Genomic DNA, 12,131 nt, shown 5'->3' on the forward strand with positions numbered 1-12,131 from the left:
TATGAGGAAAGGTTGCGAGCACTGAACTTATTCTCTCTGGAGAAGAGGCGCTTGAGAGAGGATATGATTTCAATATACAAATACCGTACTGGTGACCCTACAATAGAAATAAAACTTTTTTGCAGAAGAGAGTTTAACAAGACTCGTGGCCACTCATTAAAATTAGAAGAAAAGAGGTTTAACCTTAAACTACGTAGAGGGTTATTTACTGTAAGAGCGGCAAGGATGTGGAATTCCCTTCCACAGGCAGTGGTCTCAGTGGGGAGCATCAATAGCTTCAAGAAACTATTAGATAAGTACCTGAATGATCACAACATACAGGGATATACAATGTAATACTGACACGTGGTCACACATAGGTAGAACTTGATGGACTTGTGTCTTTTTTTCAACTTCACCTACTATGTAACTATGTAATATAGAAAGGTTAATTGGTTTAGGAGTTGGGGGGGGGGGGGAGTGATAAATAGTGGTGTTGTATCTTAAATAAAATGCTTCCCTCGACAGTAAAAGAAATAAAGAATAAATGTGGATGTTGGCTCTCTACATAATCACTGCCTTTGAAAGGATTCCACATTAACGGAGGTGGTGGGTAGGTTTATAATAGCATTTCAGTGTTTGGCTTTCCTATTCCTCTTAGCCTAGAGATGTGCACTGCTTCCTTCTTCCCCGGGAAATATACAATGTGTACAGCACCCCCAGAGGCTGGAGGTCTGAATGCCTGACCAAAGAGGCATAGTTGCCAAGAGATACTTGTTAATTGTCCCAGGATATTTGGGAGACATCAGGCTTTGAGGATCCTCTTTACAGTTTCCTTGTGGTTTAGGCAAATGTTTTGAGTTTCTGGGAGATAAACTGCATTTACAGCCTGCCCTGGGGAAATGGTGATGTCACCAAAGGGAGAAGGTAGTTGACAGAACCAAATGCAAAATAGGCTGGAAGCCCAGAAACTCCAGGCTTAGCCTTACCTCCTCTCTGTATGTTTCTGCAAAAGTGACAGGGGGTTAATAGGGGCAAAGGGAATAGTAGTGGAGAATGCAATGGCAGAGTTTCTGGGTGTCAGAAAGGTGCAGTATCTGTAATGTTAAGGTTCAGTGTCAGGTGTGCTAGGAGGCAGGTTCAAAGTCAGGGGTGCAGGATAACAGGGAGCAGAGTGCCAAGGGTACTAAAATGTTAGGGTGCCAGAGGTATGTGTTTTTATAGGTCTGAATTCAAAAGCGGTCTCTACCTGTAAGCCTGCAGGGAGGCTTCTATGATTAAGCATCATCCAATATGATGTAGGCTCCTGGAGTGTATTACCCATTGATATAAGCACACGGGTGTTTAGTTAACAAATGAAGGGGATCATTAGAGTTGAGTTATGTGAAAGTATAGGTAGCCTTAATGGCCCCCTTCAGATCAATGCATAACCTTAAAGCATGGTAATACAAGGCACTCTGTGGTGTGCACTTTATTTAGAACAGGAACAAAAAGAAAGTACCCCCGGTACGGTGAGACTTTAAGAGACAAACCCCCCTACTTAAGGGACTTTAAGAGACACACTTATGTATAGAATAATTTTTTTTTATAATGAATATAAAAAAAAATATTTTTTATTATTTGGGTATTAAAAACCAGTAGGTGCAGAACACCATAGCAATATACAGTACATCATACACTGAGTATCATCCCCCAAAAGCTGGAAAACAGTGAAAGAAAGACTTCTCATTTAGCCACCTGTCCACCAGGCCTCAATACTTAGTTGAGCTATCGTCCCTCCCTGGAGGGCTTTGCCTCAGGGGGATGCGAAAAGGAATTAATCTGTGTGCACAATTCACTGTGTATGCACTTTCTTCTTTTTCCGTTATCTTCTGCCTGGACTGCCTCTCTTAAATTGGTCTGTATGACTAATAATAATAATATACTGTAGTTTGTTTGGGGCTTTGACATTTATATCTACAAACTTGCGGGTCTTTCCGCAAAGCAAGTGTGGGTATGGATGCTTATTATTCTCGAGCAATACTCATGTATACATTTGATACTGTATATACTACACACTGTATTTTTAATGATGTCTGCAGTATATTCATTATCTTTACTATTGATCAATACTGAGATTATATCTATATATACATATATATATATACACACACACACACATATTTTAGTTTTTTTATTCATGCCATGTATCTGTATGCATTGCAATTAATGTATTGTTTGTGATATGTTAATTTTGTACTTGCTCCCCTGTCCTCCCTCCCTCTCCGTTTACTTTTTCCGTGATGAAAAGAGCTGAAGTATTATATTGTCTGATATTATATTGCCACCGGAGTTACCACTAGGCTCTGTGCTTCATCTGCATTTCTTAGCTGTCAGTCATGCATATACATGCCATTAGTCTGGTCGAGATATATATATATATGTATGTATGTATATATATAAATATATTTGTTTATATGGAATTTCAATCATTTTTTCTCTTATCCTTTTTCCTGCCGGAGTGCACATACCAAGTTTGAATATTAGATGTGGGCTATGTAGCCTGCTTCCTTTTTCTTCCCCTTCGCCCATTTTGCCCCTATCCGGCGCACAAAGGCCCACCCTCCCATGGGGTGGGCCTTTTTTGTATGCGGCACTGTAGGACACTCATATGTTCACCCTTTATGGGTGCTGTGCTTTGTCCATGCATTTGCTGCTTATTGTGCGCTGGTGGGCTATGTTTGCATGACGCCCTCAAATTCAGAGAGTGGGGGAGCGCCATGCAGATGTGGCTCTGGGGATCCCTCTCTCTGCGACCACCCACATCTTGAGCTGTTCTTTGGCAGTTCAATCAATGAGTTCTCAGATTGCTAGCATCTGTGGTTTATGGCTTTATACAAATACTTGTTGCATTATATGCTTCTCAAATCTCCTTTGTTTTCCTCCCCTTCTACATGCCATCGCATCTATGGCGACGCACCCGCATCACCAGCTGATGCGGTCCATCCATGATCACGGTCAGTATGCCTCAAATTCTATTCGATCCCCTCCCCTTTCACACATCATCACCCTAAGATGACGCGTAATGCACCTGCATCATCGGCCGATGCGTGATGATGTGGTCCGTCAGAGCATCCTCATGGGCAGCATTGCGCATGCGCTGGTATCTCCTTATATTCCCAGACAGCGCGTCTGCCTAATGAGGTTGTCGCTGTTCCAGATACCTGTGTGAAGACTTAGCCGACGCACCATCCCAATTGTATCACCAAGGAAGGCATTGCAAGGGGTATCTCCCCTTGTGAACTATTGGGGTTCCCCTTTTCTGTTCAGTTGAAATACATCATAGACTTAGCTCTAAGCTGTTGAATTGGCACATTTAGTATATACAGACTTACCTTCCATTCATTTAGACTGGTTTAAATGATTAATGTATGCTGGTTTTACTGCATATATGCCAATTTAATTAATAACAGCCATTCCACAATGTTATCATATATATATATATATATATATATATATATATATATATATATATATATATATATATATATATATATATATATGTGTACATATTTGTATTTACACCTACAAGGTGATCCTATACAATATGGACTTTTTTGTTTTTATTCTTGAGTTAGTATGGGCCATTTCTTTTGAATGTTGATACTTCATTAATTGGTCTTTTTGCTATTATTATTATGCATGTATCCTCTTTTTTCCTTAGGCCCAATTATCCCATCACCTTGCTCGTTGGTCTTTTGATTATACCACAGATACTCCTCCGACACCGGGCTTGCTGGGTTGGCTGTGGAGAAAACCCTCCCTTTGGGGATCCCCATGTGGGACATTTTGGGCCTCCGGGGGGCTTTTTCCACTGGTTTTAAATACCCAAATAATAAAAAATATTTTTTCTTATATTCATTATAAAAAAAAAAAAAATTTTATACATAAGTTTGCCCTTAAAGTTCCACAGTACCAGGGGGTACTTTCTTTTTGTTCCTATATAAGACGTTTGGGATGTTGGCAACACATTTTGGAGATTTTCTCCACAATGATTTACCTTGTTATAAATCATTTAGAACAGCATCACGATGCACAAGCACATTGGTTGCCAATGGACCTGCACATGGCTTGCATTGTGTTAAAAAAAAAAAAAAAAAAAGTGTCTGTCTGGTTTTCTTACATTGCCGCATTTGGCAGCCTATTCTTAACAAGTCAACATGCAAATTACTGCACTAGATATACACTATGCATTGTAATGACAGTGTGAAGGGGGCTTTAAAAAATGTGATCTGCACTGTTGACCATGTGATGTGTGAACTATGTTGACTTAGGAGGGAGGTTCCTGAAATGACAGTCAGTATGTGCTTTTCATATGCTTTAGCGAGACATCTACCAGTCTCCGAACTTGGTATAGGGACATTGGAGAATCCTACAATGGAATCCTCCTATGTCATGCTAAGAGAATATTCCACTGTAAGGTCTAGAAAAGAACTGAGAAAAATGAACCGCCTCGAAATCCTCACCAATATTCATATGGAGAGAGGAATTGAGGGAAAACTCTGGGTAATAAAAGAAGCCCCCTGATTTTTTTTAGCGCAAGGCACTTCTCGACTCTCTAATTAGGCAAATTAGATGGTCGCCATAGGCCTCGCGCTCCCAGGGGCCTCGAGGCCGCCTAATCTGTGTGTGGGAATGTCCCCCGGTTGGTGTCCCCAGGGCCATCTTTAACGCGGGAAAAAAGTCTGCGGTGCCCACAACTAGTTTTTCCTGGTCAGGGGAGGACTGACCACTTGAGCAGTGCCCGAGGTCTCAGTATCAGTGGGTGGCTCCATGTACTCCCCTCCCCCGGCTCCTCTCCTTCTGCCACGCTCTGCAAATCTCCTGCCATGTGCAGAGCGCGGATAATACCCACAGCGGCTGTGCAGCTCTCTGCTATCCCTTCTAGGATGGACGGTCTCTGTAATGGAGGACCTGCCAGAGCTGGTGCCTGACAGTCATCAAGGAGCCAGTCTGCCACAGCCTCAAGGTACTGTCTGACGGTCCTGCCCGACACTGACAGCACCCCGTAGTGATGTCACCGCCTGAGCGAGGGCGCCCCGAAAATCATCGCTGCCAGCCGCCCATGACCTCACACACAGCCCTGATATGTATGCCATCCAGCATATGATGCCACCTACTGACCACCTGCCATAATCATTATCCTCCTCATAATCCCCGTTCTTGGTATCCTACCACCCTACCTCCTGTCATCATACTTCCCGCTCTCAGCTTTCTACCAACTTACCCCTGTCGTCATCGCTATCCTCATCAAAATCCCCCTGTGCCTGACATCCTACTACCCCACCTGTGTCATCTCCATCCCCCTGAACCCATCTGCCAACTTCCTACCACCCCACCCCCATAATCATCATCTCATCTGTACCTCATTGCCAGTTTCCTACCACCACACCCCCTATCATCTTCATCTCCCTGTACCCCTCTACCAGCTTCCTACCACCCCACCTCCATAATCGCCCCCTGTACCCCACTGCCAGTTTCCTACTACCACCCCACCCCTGTCATCTTAATCCCCCTGTAGCCCTCTGCCAGTTTCCTACCCCCCACCTCCAGTAATCTTCACCCCACCCCATACCCCACTGCCAGCTTCCTACCACCCCGCCCCCATCATGATCATGCCATCTGTACCTCACTTCTAGTTTCCTACCATCCCACCCCTGTCATCTTCATCCCCCCTGCACATCTCTGCCAGCTCCTTTCACCCACCCCCTGTCATCTTCATCCCCCCATACCCCACTGCCAGTTTCCTACCACCCCACCCCCTGTCATCTTCATCTCTCCACCAGCTTCCTACAACCCCACCGCGCCCCCTTCAATCTCCCCATACGCATTATCATCATCATGCCATCTGTTCCCTATTGCCAGTTTCCTATCACCCCATCCCCTGACATCTTCACCCCCCCCCGCACCCCTCCGCCAGCTTCCTACCACCCCACCCCCTGTCATCTCCATCCCCCCTGTACCCCTCTGCCAGCTTTCTACCACCCCAACCACTACCATCATCATCCACTGTGCTGACATCCTACCACCCCACTCATTTTCATCAACATCCCCATCATCCCTCTCTACCCCACCTCTGGCATCCTACCACCCCACCCCATCAATATCCCCCTGTACCCCACCTCTGGTATCCTACCACCATGCCTCCTGTCATCATCATCCTCATCCATCCTGTACCCCACCTCTGGCATCCTATCACCCTACCCCCCATAATTATAAGGGAGATATGATCTCAGCCTCTCACCCCAATGCTGCCACCATCACCCCAAACTGCATCCTGTCATCCAACCAATTGTACCCCAACAGTTGCATCACACAGCACAATACAGCCCTGCCACCCAGTGAGAGGTAATGATATGCTGATAATGATAAGCAGTAACCCATAGCAACCAATCAGTGAGCTGTAATAATGTGTAGTAACCTCTAGCAACCAATCAGTGAGTGGTAATGATAAGCAGTAACCTATAGCAACCAATCAATGAGTGGTAAGAATGTGCAGTAACCTCTAGCAACCAGTGAGTGGTAATGATGTGCAGTAACCTCTAGCTACCAATGGGTAAGTGGTAATGATGTGCAGTAACATCTAGCAACCAATGAGTGACGTTAATGACATACAGTAACCTCTATCAACCAATGGGTAAACGATAATGATGTGCAGTAACCTCTAGCAACTAATGGGCGGTAATGAAGTGCAGTAACCTCTAGCAACCAATGGGTGAGCGGTATTGATGTGCAGTAACCTTTAGCAACCACATATTAAGTGTTAATATTGTGCAGTAACCTCTAGCAACCAGTGAGTGGTAATGATGTGCTCTAACCTCTGACAACCAATCAGAAAGTGGTAATGATGTGCACTAACTTTTAACAACCAATCAGTGAGCCTGGAGCAATCAGTGAGTGTGAACCAGATTTATGAATACATTATTAAAGGTTTGTTTTTGCTTTTTTAAATAAGTCTATGTGCGTGTTTGTTTTTTGGGATGTTAAGGTGGAGAGCAAAATTGCTAGGGGGGGGGGGGGGTGAGGGGGGCCCAGGAAAATGTTTGCCCAGGGTCCAATCAATATTAAAGACACCCCAGGCTGGCAGGGTGAACAGGCTGGCACATTGGGGTAAAGGCAAGGAGGTTTCAGCCAGCTGTACACGGAGAACATTTCATCAGCTGCAGCCAATAACAGGCTCTACTGCCGTCCTAACCTTCTCCCAAAGCCTGCACCACATTGATTGGCAGGAGTTGTAGTTCTCCACACCACACACACTAGACTTGGCCCTCCAATGCCTGAGCTCTGCAGAGACTACACCTCCCAGAATGCACTGCAGGGCACTCAAAGCGAATGTGTCGGGTTCTCCTGCTTGTATTAGTGGATGGAGGAGTGTATAGAAGGATCATCTGTCTGCACTCTGTCTGTGGCTCTAGTGTTTAGTGGCTGCTACAGCAATGTGGTGTTACCATGTTAGCCAGGTGACAGTTTACTTGTCATTACCATAAGACCATCTCTTGTATCATGTCCGCACAGTCTCTTACCATCTCTTGCATCATGTCTGCAGTCTCTGACCATCTTTTGTATCATGATCTGCAGCATTCCCCTTTACATCACAGTTCCCCTTGCACTGTAAGGGGGAACCCTGCAGACTCTGATGTAAGGGAGAACTCTTTGCTCGATGGGTTATATTAACCTGACCTTCATGGTTTTTGACCTTTGTTATAACTTAAACACATTGCTAGTGCTGCACACATTGTATCTATATTTTTGTGTATGTGTGTAATATATATCTATGTTCAATGATATTTGATTAAAGATTAATTGGTTAGAGAAATTTTTAGAAACTGTGAATTCAAAGTTAATAGGATTTAAGGCTCTTAATCTATGTAATTTATACAGTTCATTGCTATCGCTTGAATTATTTTTCCCATTGTGGAAGTGAGTGGGGCCTCATGCCTAAGATTTGCCTAAGGCCTCACAAAGCCTAGAGCAACCTCTGCTTCTCCAGAGGAGTAAATTACCCTTTCCTTCACAGCATCCATAGCCAGGCCCAGGTATGACAATTGCTGAGCTTGCATCAGTACCCATTTCAGGAGACTGAATCCAGCCACACCTCTCTAGTGTGCGAACTGAGATGCGCTGTGTCCCATATGCTGAAGAATTTGCAACTTGAGCAGAAGATTGTTCAGGTATCCCAGAATAAGCCTTTCCTGGGCCCTCAGAAGGCCTAGATTTAGGTCCAAGAACATCGAGAATACTCAGGTTGTGGACAGGCCAAACGTGTCCCGCACTGGAAATACCAGTCCTCTACTGTAAATCACAAGAACTTTGGTGAGGAAGAAAACACTAGGACATTTAGGCAGCATCCTTAAGTCCACCGCTGCCAGGAACTCCTGGCTAAAGCAAGGCCAATACCGTACACAATGATTCCCTCTGCCGGGGGCCAGACCTCTTGCCCAGGAGACAGAGGGGCATTTTGCTTTTGAGTTTAATTCCTCTTAAAGCTTTAAAGTATAGTTTTATTTGCTACAGATTTGCAACTTTGCAATAAACTACAAACTGTAAATGTGTATATTATCCCATGCTCCCTTAATTACCAAAAAACAAATAACCGAGTGTCAATGTAACAAACTATGGGGATGGCAGCAAAGAAATAATCGTTGTCCCACAACTACAAAAACAATAGTGATATAAGGTTTGCTGCGCCTACCTCTACTTAATATTACACCAAACTAAATACATATCATATGCACTACCTTATTTGTGCTACTTAACAATAACCACATAAAACCTCTGTGATGATAAATCAAAAACCAAAACAATATCCATGTTCATAGATAACAATATAAAACATATAGTCAGTGAATCTTCTTTCCATATAGTAACAAATAGTGTTCTTCCACACTGGGGATAAATAGTTCATATATAATATTCCACCCTTATGTGCCATTCCTTCTTATTTTATGCACAGTGACTTCCACCACTATTCACCACTATGCTCACCTCCAGCTGTGACCTTTTAATACCAGGTCCAACCACGATTTACTGGCGTACACAACCAGGCTCCTCTCCAGTGATCTCTGTAGTTATACACTTCTCTGAATAATATGTGTATGGCCCTTTAAATCCACAGGTATCTCTCTGCAGGCAAGCTCATGCAAGATAGAGTGTTCTCACGTTATAATGAATTAAAAGAATTCCTTCCCCTGAGGAAGTCAAGTGACTGTGTTGGTCAAAGCTAGGCGACGCTGTGCTGCGGATCGGAAGTGACGTGGGAGCTGCGGGCCTATTGTTTTTTACTGTAAAGTGTTTAAGTTGTTTTAACACATAAGTACATTACTTTTAATAAATAAGGAATTCTTACAAATAGATAATTTATCTGTGATATTCTGTGGGAATTGTGTGGATATACTGTAATTTACTACGATAATGCACAGTACATGATAGATATATCAGCACAAGGAGATAGATCTGTTGTTGTCTGCTCTTTGTGTATTATGCACATCTGACCCCTGTTCTTTGCGCATAAATCCTCCTGACCCATGTGTTACTTTTAAACCCCATGCAGAGTAGGTCTGAGGTTTTATTGAATGCCATCCCCTACAATTCACAGTGGTGCACTTTGCATGCAACATCATTTATTTACTAAGCCTAAGGAATTTTGTGTCTGCCGTTTGTTCCAAAAGTCTGTGACCAATTGTTTCAGGGCATGTTAAAAATTGAGGTGTGTTTTTTTTTTTGGGTGTGGCTATAAATAGGAGTTTAGTGATGTGGGTGTGGTTAAAAGCGGGCAGTCAGTAGGGTATTCCTTGATTTAAAAAATCTGGTAACCTTAGATTAGTTCTGGTCTCATTTTAGCTCCAGACCCAGGAACTCAGCTCTATCTCTGTTACAGCTCCAGAGCTTGCTTGACCAACTGCCACAGAATCATGTACCTGTATGTGATTGTGTTCAAGTGGTTATATTGGAGTTACGGGTGCTGCTGTATGCCAGAACCCTGATTTTTTTTTTTTCTTTTCACCCGGCGATGCCATTTTATTTAAAAGCAATCATAGCAGGTGATTAGCCGCTGGATTGCTTTTACAGGTCACGGGAGGGGACGTCATCCCCCTCCCGTCGCCTCTCTGGGCTCTCTCATGTGATCAGGGAGGCCGGTATCCGATCCAGCGGTTTCTCCAGGTTATCATAAATCTGGCTAATTCTCTGTGGTCTAGGAGGCTGAAAGTGATGTAATTATGTCACTTCTGGTTAGGGCAGATGTAAGCACAGCCTTTTTTTGGATACATGAGATTTTTTTTTTTTTTTTTTATGTCATGCTCTCCAGATGTCTCCATAAAGAGGACCTGTCATGCCTTATTTCTTGTTTACATTTCTTGTGAAAGGAATAAAAAGGACAGTGTAAAAATAAATAATAAAATAAATGTAAAAAATGTTTTTAAAGAGCCCACGCTCGCACGCATATGCACACAGTGTTTGCACCACATACAGTATCTGAAAAAAGTGAGTACACCCCTCACATTTTTTGTAAATATTTTATTATATCTTTTCATGTGACAACACTGAAGAAATTACACTTTGCTACAATGTAAAGTAGTGAGTGTACAGCTTGTATAACAGTGTAAATTTGCTGTCCCCTCAAAATAACTCAACTTACAGCCATTAATGTCTAAACTGCTGGCAAAAAAAGTGAGTACACCCCTGTGAAAATGTCCAAATTGGGCCCAATTAGACTTTTTTTCTCTCCGGTGTCATGCGACTCGTTAGTGTTACAAGGTTTCAGGTGTGAATGGGGAGCAGGTGTGTTAAATTTGGTGCATGACAGAGGTGCATGAGCGGTAGCTTCCAAGATGGCCACCAGCCTCTGAAGCTCCGCTCCACCCCGGCCCCTTTCGTTCCTCGGGAGCAGACAGAGCACCCCACCAAGCTTGTGAACAGCACCCCCAGGTGTGTGAAGCCCCAGGAATTCAACTGATGCTGGCGGGGTCTGCCAGGAGGAGCCTATCGAGCAGATGACGGCCGCAAGCGGACCGATCAGCTATGCCAAGATGGCCGCCGCTCCTCCGAGACACAACGTGGCTGTAGCAGCAGAGGAATCTATAGCGGATCAAGATTGCGCCCCACCGCAGTCTCCAGGTACAGTGGACTCACCGCTACCACAGGCACATTTACCAGCCTCCACTGAATCCCTCCTTATCAGCCTGCACGCCGGCCTCCCAACCGCCCCCATGATGGACCCACATACAGGCCTTTTGCTTTCTGTCAGCGAAGCACACAAAGCCACTCCCATCCATACTGACTTTCCCTCCATGATGGAGGCCTTTGCTCAGCTGCTTTTTAAAAGCCTGGCACAAAACGCAGCCCAGATCACATCCTCCATTCATGCTGACATGCAGCAGTTTGGGCTCAGACTGGACAATATGGAGAGAAAAAAGCAGACCAAGCAGGAGCAAGGATCAACCAGAATACTGCAAGACTACAAGACATGCAGGATCAACTCGAGACGGCTTTTGCAAAGATTGACGATCTCGAGAACAGATCGAGACGATATAACTTCAGAGTAAGGGGGCTCCCGGAAGCGGAGAAAGAGGTACATTCTGTCATCAAAGTCCTCATCAAAGATCTTATCCCAGAGATTTCGGAGCACCATTTGGAGCTGGATAGGGCCCACAGAGCTCTGCAACCTCCCCGTAAAGACGGCCTCCATAATCGTTAAGCCCCATTTTTATTCCGTTAAGGAGGAAGTCATGCGGAAAGCTAGAAATTTGAATGACTTAACCGAAAATGGTCATAAAATTCAGATTTTTGCTGATCTGTCCCCTTACACAGTCCAGAAGAGAAGAGCTCTAAAACCCCTTCTTCAGCTCCTGCAGGAGAAAGAGATTCCCTACAGGTGGTCGTTCCCGCTGAGACTTAATTTCTCATACAAGAGCAGAAACTGTAGCTTCTCCACCTTTGCTGAGGGTGAACGCCTTCTCCTCCAGCTGGGCCTCATCCCTCAGGATCCTTCTTCATCACAGTCAAGCAGAGGAACTCCATCTTCCACTAAAAGACCGCCTCCAGCAAACCCTCTACAACCTTCCTGGCTGAAACAAAGTTCCAAGAGGTCGAAAGAAAATGTCCCCACATGACTC

General features: G+C 44.2%; 1 protein-coding gene across 4 annotated transcripts in view; it reads right to left on the reverse strand.

Annotated features, from left to right (window-relative positions):
• Positions 1–12,131, reverse strand: part of PIGN (phosphatidylinositol glycan anchor biosynthesis class N) — a 637,819-nt gene that overhangs the window by 405,110 nt on the left and 220,578 nt on the right. The gene's annotated exons all lie outside the window — the stretch shown is intronic.

Source organism: Aquarana catesbeiana, linkage group LG05, assembly GCF_042186555.1.
Source record: "Aquarana catesbeiana isolate 2022-GZ linkage group LG05, ASM4218655v1, whole genome shotgun sequence".
Taxonomy (NCBI): Eukaryota; Metazoa; Chordata; class Amphibia; order Anura; family Ranidae; genus Aquarana; species Aquarana catesbeiana.